Genomic DNA, 14476 nt, shown 5'->3' on the forward strand with positions numbered 1-14476 from the left:
CAAGGGTTTTCTTGGTGGTATTTTGTGGTTTTCAATGGTTTTCTTGATACTTTTTTGTTGTTTTCTAGGTTTTTTTAGTTTTCAAAGGCTTTCTTGGTGGTTTTGAGGTTGTTTTTTGTGGGTTTTTTTATGGTGGATTTTCATTTCATTGTTTTTTGTAATAAAAAATGATTCAAATAGAGAAAAATTGATAGGAAACCTACCTTGGTCTACAAACAATGGCTGGTTTGATCTTATGGGATTTTGTAGGGGTAATTTTCAAGCTGGATCAAGATCCTCCATCTCAATCGAGCTCCTTTCTACCTCATAGTCTACACAAGATGGCTTGTGTGGACTGCGATCACATATTTTAGTGATATATAGAGGCTCAATTAAGCCTACTGCTCCATTTATATCTCGTGTTAACTCAGGCTACATAGGATCTTGATTGATGGATTTCTTAAAGTTTGATAGAGCTATATCTAAGCCCTCAAGTAGCTTGATTGAGCACTTAAATATTGCTCGATCGAGCACTTAAAATGGCTTGATCTAGCTCCCTTTATTCACCAAAATGTGCCCTAGCTTTGCCAAAAAGTATAACACATCTGCATGCATAGAACCATAAGAATGATTATTTTATGCCATAGTTCTCACATATCTTTATTATTGTTGCTCCTAACTAGTACATTTAAAGTATCTGACTGAAATCTATACAACTTGTTTCTTATCACCCCAACCGCCTTTGATCACTTCCAATCTTATTGTTTCAAATACACCTTGTATCCTCAAAAGTATACATTGTACCCTTTATCTTAAAGAATATAAACCAAAATTGTGTTCTTTCCTAAACCTGGCACACTGAAAACCAATTTGTAAGATGGATATTATTTCCCAAATTCCTATGAAATGTCGTTATCCCTTCGGCAATTTGAGTACACATGGAATTATTTCCCATATGAACCTAGAAGCCTATCTCCTCTACATTATATCTAGAAAAATATTCTTGAACTCCTATCATATGACATAACGTCCCACTATTAATATATCATTCTCTTTTTGTGGTTGAGTTATAAAGGAAAGCTATGAGGGTGAACTCATCTTCATGTGTTTAAGATAGTTCATCAATATCTATTGAAGATGCTATCTACCAATGCTTCTTCTTATAACCCATATTCATGTTCGAACATTAACTGATATATTGTCCATGTTGATTGCATCCAAAACACTTGATTTCACTCAAGTCTTTACTCTTCTTTTCTCCCTTTGGGTTAAGACTTTTGCTTGAGCCTTTCCTAAAATTTCCCTTTCTTTCTAGAGAAACATTCGTGGCATCCTCATGCTTCTACCTTTTACTGTTGTTACCATTGATAAGGCTCAACCTAAACTCTTCCTGAGCGAAATATCTCCACAAAAAATCCCAGTGATGTATGTATTGTAATATATTTCTCACTTGGAGAAACACACCCCACTACTTTGAGAACCAATTTAGAGTAGTTCTCTCTAGCTCATCGTCATCCATGATTTCTCTGACAATTGTTAACTAGTCCTCGATTAATTTGGCCCTGATGAGAGAACTGATAATGTTTTCTCCCATGTTCATTCTGGTGCTTCTTAGATTCACTCTAAGGATCAATTTCATGTTTACAATAGTATTCTAGAGTAGCTGCGAGATGAAATCCCTCATATTCTTACATATATCTAATTTTGCAATATCTAGTAGGATATAATCCTTGAGTTTGTCCTAAATAATACACCTAATTTTGACATCCTCATTGTGGTAGGTTTCTAAATGTGTTGGATATGTTTGTATTTCAACAAAATATGTTGAATATTCCTTCAGCCCATGGTGCTTCATTAACAGTAAAATTATAGACTTTTGGGTACCAAAGTTCAATGCACCATCAAGTCTTCCCTAATGCCTCAATCTAGCTGAAACCATTTTTGAAGCCCTTGAACAATAAAACCCAAATAAATGTGAATAGGTCTGGAGAGATAATTTGTGTGATAAAACCATTTATTTCTTAATAAAAACCATTATGCTCCTATCTCCAATAACGTTAGTGCCTCAACTTTGCTATGGTACTATTTCAAATTTTGACTACCTAGAAGGTGCTATTAACCCAATTTATTATTTTCAATTACTTTATCATGGAAAAGTAAATATTTTGATGGAAGTAATGAGTTAAAACATTAACAACATGTTGAAGCCCCGAAAATCGGGTCTACAACAAGGGGGATACCCGCCCGGTCCGGACCTTGGTTGGCAGCTCCTTATCCGTTTGGTATAGCGGGTCCGACTGGGGATATGGGACCAGTTTCCCAATCTATGAGTGTGTGTGTGTGTAGAATTTGATGTTCCTAGTCTAACAGTTCCTAATTTAAGATATTCTAATTCTAATTTTAATCTAATTCTATGCTCTTGTAATCTAAAAAGCAGCAACATCTAAGTCTATACTAACCCGGGATGTAATTCTTCTGTTATGCGATCTAAAAAGATTTCAAATAACAACTGGTAATAAAGATCATTCAGCTATTATAAGAAAGTAAATTAATAAGGATGAACCACTTCGCATAAAAAGTTAGACGAAACAGTTGTGAAAAACATATCGCATAATGAGCTATTCATACATTAAGCATAAATAAATAGCTATCATCGTACAAAAGTGCCAAATAATAACTTAGGCATTCATGCAATAATACATAAACAACTAAAAACTGTATATCACTTTTAACATATAAGTAGAAATGGTTAAGAGATAAAAGTACCATTTATGACTAGTCCTACTCATAAGCTTCAAGCGACAATGATTTATCTCTCCTTGCTCTAACATCCACTAAGAGTACACAAGTGCAACATCAGTAGCAGACATCAAATGCAAACATCAACAAATCTTGATCCATTCATTCACCAAAACCTCCTCTGAGGGTGCAAAAGTGTATGTTCTGAGGACAAGTTTTTGATAAATTTCTGGACCCTTCTCTAAATGCATGACAAGGGTTTAAATACTACTAACTAAATAACTTAATTACACAGATTCAGGATATGGTTTAAATGACCACCCTTTTCTAAGAAAAAATAAAGCAAAACTATTTCTAAAAATTAAATCTAATATCTAACTTTTTCTGCATTTGCTCCTTAATGTTGCAAGCATTCAGTATTTGCCTGGGTAGAGTCGGTTGACTGTCTTCCGCTTTCGGTTGAGCTAAGAAAATAGAATTGGTAAGAGCTGGCACCACCTTCTCAGCAAAGATGATGATATACTTGAGAGTCATCCTCTGACTATGTGGATTTACTGTGTATGCCCAGTAATAATCTCAGTTCACTTGATTAACCCTTTGGATTGCTTCTGCCTTTTCTTTAGCTTTCTATTTCCAGTTTTTTTTTTGCCATTGCTTCCTTGCACTTCTCGGGCTTACAGGTGACTGAGCCGTTAGAGGGCTTTCCTTCTCGAACAATTTTCTCAGCGATGCGCGATTAGCGCTAGGCGCTAATCGCGCATCGGAAACTGCCTCCATTCTTTGATCCGGGCTTCTCTGATGCGTTTTTTTCCTTTTGCGCCTCTTCATCTTTATCAGGTATAAAGCTTCAAAATTTGTAAAAATAATGTCCTTGTGAGCTCTTGACCCTGATCATTAAACTGCCTATTGATATCAGCATCCTTTAGTGCTCATTTAACCATGGCTGTATATGAAAGATCTGTAATGGATGGCTCAGCAGCATTCTGTGAATCTGCGGCTCTGTTGCATGCGGTATCTGTTTATGAGAGCGTCTTTTCTCTGTCTTTGAACATTGGAGTTTTACCCTTTTTCCTCATAGCTTCCTGCACATTGCTTTGTGTAACTTTTGTTTTTCGTTCCTGCAGTTCACAGGTGAGGAGAGTAATGATAATAAATAACGACAGGAAAGTTTTAAATGCTACGGATATGAAAAAACACGCCACCTGACGTGAACTGGCTCTTCGAACAACACAAAACCATATTTTATTAACAACTGGCATATAATACATTAATCATCATTAAAGCGCGTAACCAGAAAACTTTTTCTTGAATATTGAGCCAGGAAAATCTGCGATGGAATGTTTCTGCGATCTGCATCGCAGTATCGCATATCGCTGTATCACATTACCGCAATTTCTTCGTGCTATGCTATCGCAAGGTTGCTTGATCGCACTATCACAAGATCATGGATCGTCGTATCGCAAGATCGCAGATCACTTAATCGTTATGTGTCTTTCATGCAAATTTGCGAGATGCGATATGCGATATCGCATATTGGCGTTTTCGCATATCAGCGTTTTCTAACGTGAGCTTTTCTTAATGCATGCGATGCGATGGAGTTCGCATCGCGACCTCGCATTTTACCATTTTGAGTCATAAGAAAATACCCTATCATTCTTTGCGCGATGCGATGTTTCTTAAGGAGTAACATATATGAGTTGATTTTTTGAATTTTTTTACTAAGGGTCCCCACTTACATAGTCTTATTGCTAATACTAAAATAAGGAGGGGGGTTGTTGGTGGCCACAACAATTGGTGATTCACTTGGAAGAACTAGTTATCTCTGTTATTCTATTGAATTTTCTAAACTTCCAAAACAGAAAATTTTTCAGAAAATTAAACTTTATTATGGAAAGATAAAGTACATTATGCTATAACCTGTTAATAATATTTTGTTTCAACTATTTTCCACTTTGATTATTTGCTTCCTTAGGCTAGTCCTTTTATTCACATCAGTCATTACTTGGTCTTGTAAAGATAAAACAAAGTCTTCTTTGTAAACCAGTTTTAAATATGCTCATTTGTCATAGGTAGAGACTCTGCTGCCAGCAGGCATTTATAGCCTCGACAGGGTTACCTGTTACCCAGCAATGATCCTGTATCCTACTTAATCCAGCCTACAACTTTCAAAGAAAAATCCATATCGACACTTATTTCTTTGATTTTCTTTTTTACTCTTAAAGAACAATGTCTTGGTTTGGTAGCCAAATTATGACACAGTCATTCACTTGATTTATAACTTTGCTGAACAAGCTGGCTCGTGATGAGACCCCTTGTCTTTTGATTGCAACAATCTTGAGTCATTGCCCTATTGTGGTGTACAGTATTGGCAAAGTCAGCAAGTTATAATATCTGTGATTATGATAAGCGGCTCGTGATGAGACCTCTTATTCTTCAAGATAAAGTGTATCCTTGGGTTGTTCCTCTGAAAGTTGTGATTTTCCTTAGGAGGGAGGAAGTCATTGTTTCCTTAAGATAGCTCTAGACGACAATAATAGAGTTTTTGGAAACAGCGATTCTACAAAGAATCTTTATTTTGTTATTGATACCTTTCATTGTACTGACATAAAACAATTTCTTTACTAAAGGTTGTTTTCATCAAACTTTTTGAAGTGGAAACTAGTATCATATCTAGGCTAGAGTCTTTAACTGTATCTGTCAATAATAAAGATCAGTTTTCCAAAAGATTTGTTATTTATACAAGCGAAAAGTTCAAAATCTGAAAGAGAATTGGTGTCTTTTTCATAAATGCCTAATGTAACCACTCACAACTGGTTTTATTATGAAAAAGGAAAACAACTATTCTACAAAAAATAGAAGAATAATCTTCTATGGAAAATATTTCTTGAGAATTTGTCCATTAACAGGCAAAGAGTCTCTCTTACCTGCTAAATCCTATAACACAAACGTTGATGGACCTATGACTTCTATAATTTGAAAAGGACCAAGCCACATTCTTTGAAATTTTTTATGTTTGCCTTTCTCTTCATGAGCCTTGTCCCACTTTAAAACTAAGTCTCCAATCTGAAAATCTTTTCTGTTCATTATGTTTGAATCAAAAGAGGATTTTACTAGTGCTTGATGATGAGCATGCATTTTCTTAGCCTGTTCTCATTGTTCTTCTAATTTGATTATTTCCATTTGTCTTAGCTGTAAGGAGGAAGTGGGTACTTCATCAATGTATTGAACTAGAGACAAAGAGGGAATTGATAAATGAGTCGGAAGAACCACTTCTTTCCCATAAACTAAATTAAAGGGAGAAGTGCCGATAGAAGCTTTTTGCGTTATTCGGTCTGCCCATAAAGCATATATCAAAGCCTTATGCCAATTTTTATGATTTTGGTCAATTGTTCTTTTGATAATCCTGATTAGGTTTTTATTTGTGGACTCAGCTAACCCTTTGCCTTGTGGGTAATAATTGGCTGAATATTTAAGTTTGAATCCTCTTTTAAGTGCAAATTCAGTCGTTTCATTTCCAGAAAAGTATGATGCATTATCAAACATTAAAGCGGAAGGCAATCCAAACCTGGTGATTATAAATTGATCTATGAACTCAATGATATTTTCAGCATTAGCCTTCTTGAGTGGAACTGCTTCTACCCACTTAGTAAAATAATCTGTTGTTGTGAGGATCTATCTATGCTGCTTAGAAGAGTGAGGAACGATCTCACCTATTATGTCCAATCCCCACTGACTGAAAGGTTGGTCAATGTTAACTGGCTATAGTGGCAAGGATGGCTTTTTTTTGTCTTCCAGCAGTAGTTTGGTAGACTTGACATTTCCTCACGTAACTGTGCGAGTCTTTAAATAACGTGGGCATGTAATATCCTACGTGCAAGATTTTATGTGCAGTAGCATCTCCAGCATAGTGTCCGTCTGCTGGCCCATCGTGGAGTTCCTGCAAAACTTTTTCAGCTTCAGATTTCTCAAGACACCTAAGAAGAACATAATCATAATTTATTCTAAAAAGAATATCATTTATGAGCTGATATTGTTTGGCCTTCAACCTTAGAGCTCTTTTCTTAGTATGATTGCGGTGTGAAGGAGCATACCCATTCTTAAGATAATAAATGATATCAGCGTATAATGACTATGTATTGTTTAGGCTTACCTCGCATATTTGTACCTCTGCAGATGGAATTTCATAAATTTGCGATGCTCCAGCCAGCATTTTGCAGAATCCTTGACCTCTCACAATGTTCGTTGGTTTAATCTCAATGTCATATTCCTGTAAGGCAGTAACCCAATTGGCTCTTTTGTCGCCCACATCCTTCTGTACTAGAAGGTTCCTTACCGCTGGAAACGGTACTATAATTTTAGTATGGGTTTTGAGTAAGAAAGGTCTGAAGTATTTGACTGCTTTGAAAACAGCACAAGCCTGTTTCTCCATGTCTGAATAATTTAATTCAGCACCCTGTAAATTTGAGCTGAAAAAAGCAATTGGGGCTTCCGCTTTTTCTTGATTTTCTTGAGTGAGTATCGCAGCATATGACCTATCTGAGGCAAATGTATATAAAATAAAAGTGTCTAAAAAATTTGGAGTTGCTAACGATGGAGCATTAATAATAGCTTGTTTGATCAGGTTGAATGCTTCATGTTCATCTTGGCCCCATTTAAAATTTGAATTCTTTTTAATCATTGTTTGCAGAGACACGATTCGTGAAAAATCTGGAACGAATCTCTTTATAAAGTTGATTTGACCAAGGAAAGATTGCATGGATTTTTTGTTATGAGGTAAGGATATTTCATAAATCTCTTTGATTCTGTCGGAATCGATGTGAATACCAGATTTTGACACTATGAATCCTAGAAGTTTCCCTTCACTTAGTGCGAAAAAAGATTTCTTTGGGTTAAGTGAAATTCCATACCTTAAACACCGTTGGAAGATTTGTTTCAAGTCTTTGAGATGGTCGCTTTGTTTCTTTGAATACACTATTATATCATCCAAATAAATTACTACAAATCTATTGACTAAACCTTTGAATGCGATGTCCATGGCTCTCTGAAATGTGGCACCAACATTAATAAAACCAAATGGCATCTTTCGATACGTGTATGTGCCCAATTTAGTTCTGAACGTGGTTTTCAATTGATCATCAGGATGTACCAACACTTGATTGTACCCTGAAAATCCATCCAAGAAAGACATTAATTCTAAGCCTGCCACTGCCTGCAATATCTGTTCCATAGGTGGTAAAGGAAAATTATCCTTTTGGCAGGCCTTGTTAAGTTTTCGAAAGTCAATGCAGATCCTAATATCTTCGTTTTTCTTTCTAATAGGTACCATATTGGAGACCCATTTGGAATGTCTGACGGGAAAGATTATTCTGGCTTTCAATAACTTGTTAAGCTAAGTTTTTATCTGATTTTCTAAATTGGGATGGATCTTTCTCAGCTTTTGTTGGACAGGTTTTTCATTATCGATCATGGGAATAGTATGTTGGATGATGGAAGTGTCGTATGTTTTCAGTTCATCATAATTCCAAGCAAAAACATTTTTATATTGTCTCAAAAGACGAATGCTAGTTTTTCTTCAGGGGTTGGGCCGAGACCTAGATTAATGTTTTGTGGTTTAGCATCGGTTCCTAGGTTTACTAATTCGTAGCTCAAGGTTGAACTTTGGAGTTTTGAATTGGTAGACCTTTTAAACCGATCCTTCAAATCTTACAAGTCTTCTAACTTGACTACTGACTTAGGTATAGCATTGTTACTGCTATCTTGTTGTAATTGTCGATCATGTTGGTCTTCGTCAATTATTTGATTGGAGTAGGATCCTTCAGATGTGAGGAAATTTACAATATCAGGATCATCAGTGAATACTCTCCAATTTGTAATGTTATCAGGAATGGATGGTCTAAAGATTAATTCTATTGAGAATCTATCTAGACTAAAATCTTCTGAAGGAATAAGCTTAGAAGCTACGTTAGCCAAAAGGTCTGCACTTGCATTTTGGAGTCTAGGAATTGAAGAGATATTAAATGCTATGAAATGCTCAGTCAGATCTTGAACTAAGGATTGATAATGTTTTAAATGACCTGATAAGAAATGTATAGTGTTACGTACCTGTTTAACCACAATCTCAGAGTCTCCGAAAACTTGAAGATACTTGACGTCTAACCCGATCGCTTTGTACAACCCTTGGACCAAAGCCTCATATTCTGCTGTATTGTTGGTGCAATCAAATTCGAGTCTGCATGTGAGCATGATTTTATCTCCTTCTGGACTAATCAGAACGCATCCTGCTCCTGCTCCTTCGTTAGATCTAGAACCATCAAAAAATAATTTCCAAAACAAAGATTTATTTACAGGTTTATCTAAAAAATTGTTACATTTCGAACTATCAGTTTGAGAAAAATTTTTGACTTGGGAGAAAACAGAGTGTTCTAAATAGGGTGACACATGAGCATTGAAATTGTCGAGGAAAGAATCTACCGAGTAATTGCCAATAATTCTGTTGTTATACGCTACTGGTTCATTTTCCCCCTCTAGCTCCGTTACTATGTATTTCTGGTGTAGTTCTCATTCAACTTTTATTTGATTTGGTTTACCGTTGTAGGGCAGCCACATGTGCGACTAGTCAGTTGCGAAGTATCCATGAAGCTTTTCTCACCAATCCCTACTAAGAATTAAGCCATAGAATTCTAGAATATCAGCAACTAGAGTGTTCTAAATAGGGTGACACATGAGCATTGAAATTGCCAAGGAAAGAATCTACCGAGTAATTGCCAATAATTCTGTTGTTATATGCTACTGGTTCATTTTCCCCCTCTAGCTCCGTTACTATGTATTTCTGGTGTAGTTCTCATTCAACTTTTATTTGATTCGGTTTACCGTTGTAGGGCAGCCACATGTGCGACTAGTCAGTTGCGAAGTATCCATGAAGCTTTTCTCACCAATCCCTACTAAGAATTAAGCCATAGAATTCTAGAATATCAGCAACTAGAATGTCAATAACTTGACATACCTTCAGGTTGGATGACAGCCTTATGGTTACTTGATTTAGTTCGCCAATCACTTCAAATTGAGATCGATCTAGCTGAACTATGCGCACAGTGGATTTCTGCGGCTGAACGTTTAACTTGGCACATATGGACTTTGGTAAAATATTGGATGAAGCACCAGAATCTACCAAACAATTGTGCACATTTTTATTGAAAAATTTATAAGTAAGGAGAAATGGGGGAGTATGAGATCTCAATCTTCCTTCAATTAGAGTGATGTCATTTGAATCAATCTTATTGATCGCGTTAGTTGGAGGTCTTCCCATGTTATGAGAAGCTTGATAAAGTACAGCGGCAAGCAAAGGTGCAACTAGCACGGCATGTAATTCTTTCATCATTATCTTTTGTTGATGCTTTAACTTTCTCAATTCGTAAAGGGTGATGTTGGCCCTAGTCTTTTCATATCTTCTATAATATTATACTCCATTTCATCCGACATGATTAGTGTTTTAGATGGAGTTGATTCATCTATTTGGACTAGGCTGGTTTGAGTCGCTTTTGATGTCATTTTCTTTGTTGTGACTTTATCCTTTATTGCAGAGCTTGCACTCTTTGGCTTAGGGATAGTTTGGGGAGGATCAAGCTGAATTTTGCTTCGTGTGCCAATTGGGAATACTTCTTGATCTTCTTCTTGTGGGAGGATGAAATCCCACATTCATTGTAATTCCACAACCTCTTCTTCATCAATTTTCCCTTCAGTGGAAATTTCCTCATCCTCTTCTTTGGATTCAGCATTTCAAATAGCATTGGGTGGCTTTAAATCCATTGAAGGGCCTCTTTTAAAAGCTCTGTAGGGCTTTTTTGAAGAAGTTTCTGCTACTTGCTTTTTGATGTCGACCATTTCATTGGACATGGTCTTTAGAACTTTCTGCAATCCTTCCAAATCGAATGGATCTTTTGCTTGTTTCTTCTTGGAGTCTTCCTTGAAGGTGACTTTTTTGGATTTATGTTCTTCTATCGCAGATTTCTTTTCCAGGGCTATTATTCATTTCTCTACTGCTATTGCTTCTTTCATGTTATCGGCTAAGGTTGTTTTATTAGCCCTATCCACGAAGATTGCTATGTTTGATGGTAGAGTGGTGATATACCATTCACATCGTACTTCTTCGCTGGGCTGGGAAGCAGTAGGAATTTTTTTTAGAATTTTGTTGAAACGTAAATTGAAATCTTTGACAGGCTCTCTAGATTTGGCCCTAAGGTTGGATAGGTCATTTATTAACGTTGTCGTAGACCTGTCATCACCAAACTTGGTCAGGAATTGCTCCTGGAAGATATCCAAACTAGTGATAGATTTGGAGGGTAATGAAAAATACCATGACCCGGTTGTTCCTTGCAGAGTATAAGGAAAGAGTCAAACAACAGCATCTTCATTAGTAACCCCATTGAGATTAATGGATAGCATAAAGTTGTTTATGTGCTCCTCTACTAGCATGCCTACCTCGGGATTAAATTTAGGCAGCCATTTCTCAGGATGGGCTGGTATTTGACTCAGGGGTGCAGGCATTAAGACTGCCCCAGGGTTATTCCATGGAGACTGGGCCATTGTTGTGCTACTAACAGTGGAAAGTGCAGAAGATGATCCCTGTGGCTGGGAAGATGAGGATACTACGATTGTAGATGACTGAGGAAGTGTTGTGGGGGTTCCCGTGGATGGATGGACGATGATTTCAAGTGGCGGAGTGGATGGTTGACTTCGTGGTGAAGAAGTTGAGATGGATGATGTTGATGAAAGAGTCTCACTGTCGGACTCCTTAGGTGATTTCCTTGCTCTTTTTCTGGTGGGAAGAGGTAATTCGGTTGGCTGAATGCCAAACTTTTCACTCTTTAGCCTGGTCAGGGGATGAGCAGGGTTATATTGCGAAGTCACGCTGCCTTGAGATTTATCAAACCTTTGAGGAGAAATGAAAAATCACTGAAGTTTGTGAATCAGAGATTTGACTTCAGGAAGCTCAACTGTAGATTGTTCTGAAATGTCAGTGTTTGTAGCAGCGGTTGATACTCAAGCGACTTCTAACTCTGGATTTAAGTGTAATGGACAAGTCGGGGGATATGGTGAGGGCGATTTACTCTCAGAATGGTATTCAGATTTAGATTTACTTGCCATTCATAGTTCAGGCCCTCCCTCTAGCGCCAAATATGTTGAAGCCTCGAAAATCGGGTCTACAACAAGGGGGATACCCACCCGGTCTGAACCTTGGTTGGCGGCTCCTTATCCGTTTGGTATAGCAGGTCCGAATGGGGATATGGGACCAGTTTCACAATCTATGAGTGTGTGTGTGTAGAATTTGATGTTCGTGTTCTAACAGTTCCTAATTTAAGATATCCTAATTCTAATTTTAATCTAATGCTATGCTATTGTAATCTAAAATGCAGGAACATCTAAGTCTATACTAACCCAGGATGTAATTATTCTGTTATGCGATCTAAAAAGATTTCAAATAACAAATGGTAATAAAGATCATTCAGCTATTATAAGAAAGGAAATTAATAAGGATGAACCACTTCGCATAAAAAGTTAGATGAAACAGTTGTGAAAAACATATCGCATAATGAGCTATTCATACATTAAGCATAAATAAATAGCTATCACCATACAAAAGTGCCAAATGATAACTCAGGCATTCATGGAATAATACATAAACAACTAAAAACTGTATATCACTTTTAACATATAAGCAGAAATGGTCAAGAGATAAAAGTACCATTTATGACTAGTCCTACTCATAAGCTTCAAGCGACAATGATTTATCTCTCCTTGCTCTAACATCCACTAAGAGTACACAAGTGCAACATCAGTAGCAGCCATCAAATGCAAACATCAACAAATCTTGATCCATTCATTCACCAAAACCTCCTCTGAGGGTGCAAAAGTGCATGTTCTGAGGACAAGTTTTTGATAAATTTCTGGACCCTTCTTTAAATGCATGACAAGGGTTTAAATACTACTAACTAAATAACTTAATTACACAGATTCAGGATACGATTTAAATGACCGCCCTTTTTCTAAGCAAAAATAAAGCAAAACTGTTTCTAAAAATTAAATCTAATATCTAACTATTTCTACATTTGCTCCTTAATGTTGCAAGCATTCAGTATTTGCCTAGGTAGAGTCGGCTGACTGTCTTCCGCTTTTGGTTGAGCTAAGCAAACATAATTGGTAAGAGCTGGCACCACCTTCTCAGCAAAGTCGATGATATACTCAAGAGTCATCCTTTGACTATGTGGATTTACTGCGTATGCCCAGTAATAATCTCAGTTCACTCGATTAACCCTTCGAATTGCTTCTGCCTTTTCTTTAGCTTTCTATTTCTAGTTTGTTTTTTACCATTGCTTCCTTGCACTTCTCGGGCTTACAAGTGACTGAGCCGTTAGAGGGCTTTCCTTCTCGAACAATTTTCTCAGTGATGTGCGATCCTTCGTTCTTTGATCCGGGCTTCTCTGATGCGTTTTTTTCCTTTCGCGCCTCTTCATCTTTATCGCGTATAAAGCTTCAAAATTTGTAAAAATAATGTCCTTGTGAGCTCTTGACCTTGATCATTAAACTGCCTGTTGATATCAGCATCCTTCAATTCTCCTTTAACAATGGTTGTATATGAAAGATCTGTAATGGATGGCTCAACAACATTCTGTGAATCTGTGGCTCTATTGCATGCGGTATCTGTTTATGAGAGCGTCTTTTCTCTATCTTTGAACATTAGAGTTTTACCCTTTTTCCTCATAGCTTCCTGCACATTGCTTTGTGTAACTTTTGTTTTTCGTTCCTCCAGTTCATAGGTGAGGAGAGTAATGATAATAAATAATGACAGGAAAGTTTTAAATTCTACGGATATGCAAAAACATGCCACCTGACGTGAACTGGCTCTTCAAACAACACAAAACCATATTTTATTAACAACTGGCATATAATACATTAATCATCATTAAAGCGCGTAACCAGAAATTTTTTTCTTGAATATTGAGCCAGGAAAATCTGCAATGGAATGTTTATGCGATCTGCATCGCAGTATCGCATATCGTTGTATCGCATTACCACAATTTCGTCGTGCTGTGTTATCGCACGGTTGCTTGATCGCGCTATCGCAAGATCATGGATCGCAGTATCGCAAGATCGCAGATCGCTTAATCGTTATGTGTCTTTCATGCAATTTTTCGAGATGCGATATGCGATATCGCATATTGGCATTTTCTTAATGCATGCGATGTGATGGAGTTCACATCGCGACCTCGCATTTTACCATTTTGACTCATAAGAAAATACCGTATCATTCTTTGCGTGATGCGATGTTTCTTAAGGAGTAAAATATATGAGTTGATTTTTTGAATTTTTTGACTAAGGGTCCCCACTTACATAGTCTTATTGCTAATACTAAAATAAGGAGGGGGGTTGTTGGTGGCCACAACACAACACCAATCAAAAAATAAACTATAGCTAAAATGGATGAGAATCCAATCATAGAATTACCACAACTATTTTTATCAAAAGATCGTCAGAAAAACACTAATGTAAGAAAAACTAGTTTTCTAAATTGAGGATTTTTATTAATATCTTCAGCTAAAATTTCTATTGAGAAATTACAACTTCTTTCCTGAAATATATGGACTCATCCCCATTTTCCAATTCACACTCCCTTCCTTCACTCTCATTAGCTAATTGAGAACTCACATTTCCCTTCTAGCAAGTTATATTTCCTCCAGGAACTTGCACAGACCAAACACAC

The sequence above is a fragment of the Pinus tabuliformis genome, chromosome 2_2 (assembly GCF_031772625.1).
Source record: "Pinus tabuliformis cultivar Carrire ecotype Pingquan chromosome 2_2, CPIR1, whole genome shotgun sequence".
NCBI lineage: Eukaryota > Viridiplantae > Streptophyta > Pinopsida > Pinales > Pinaceae > Pinus > Pinus tabuliformis.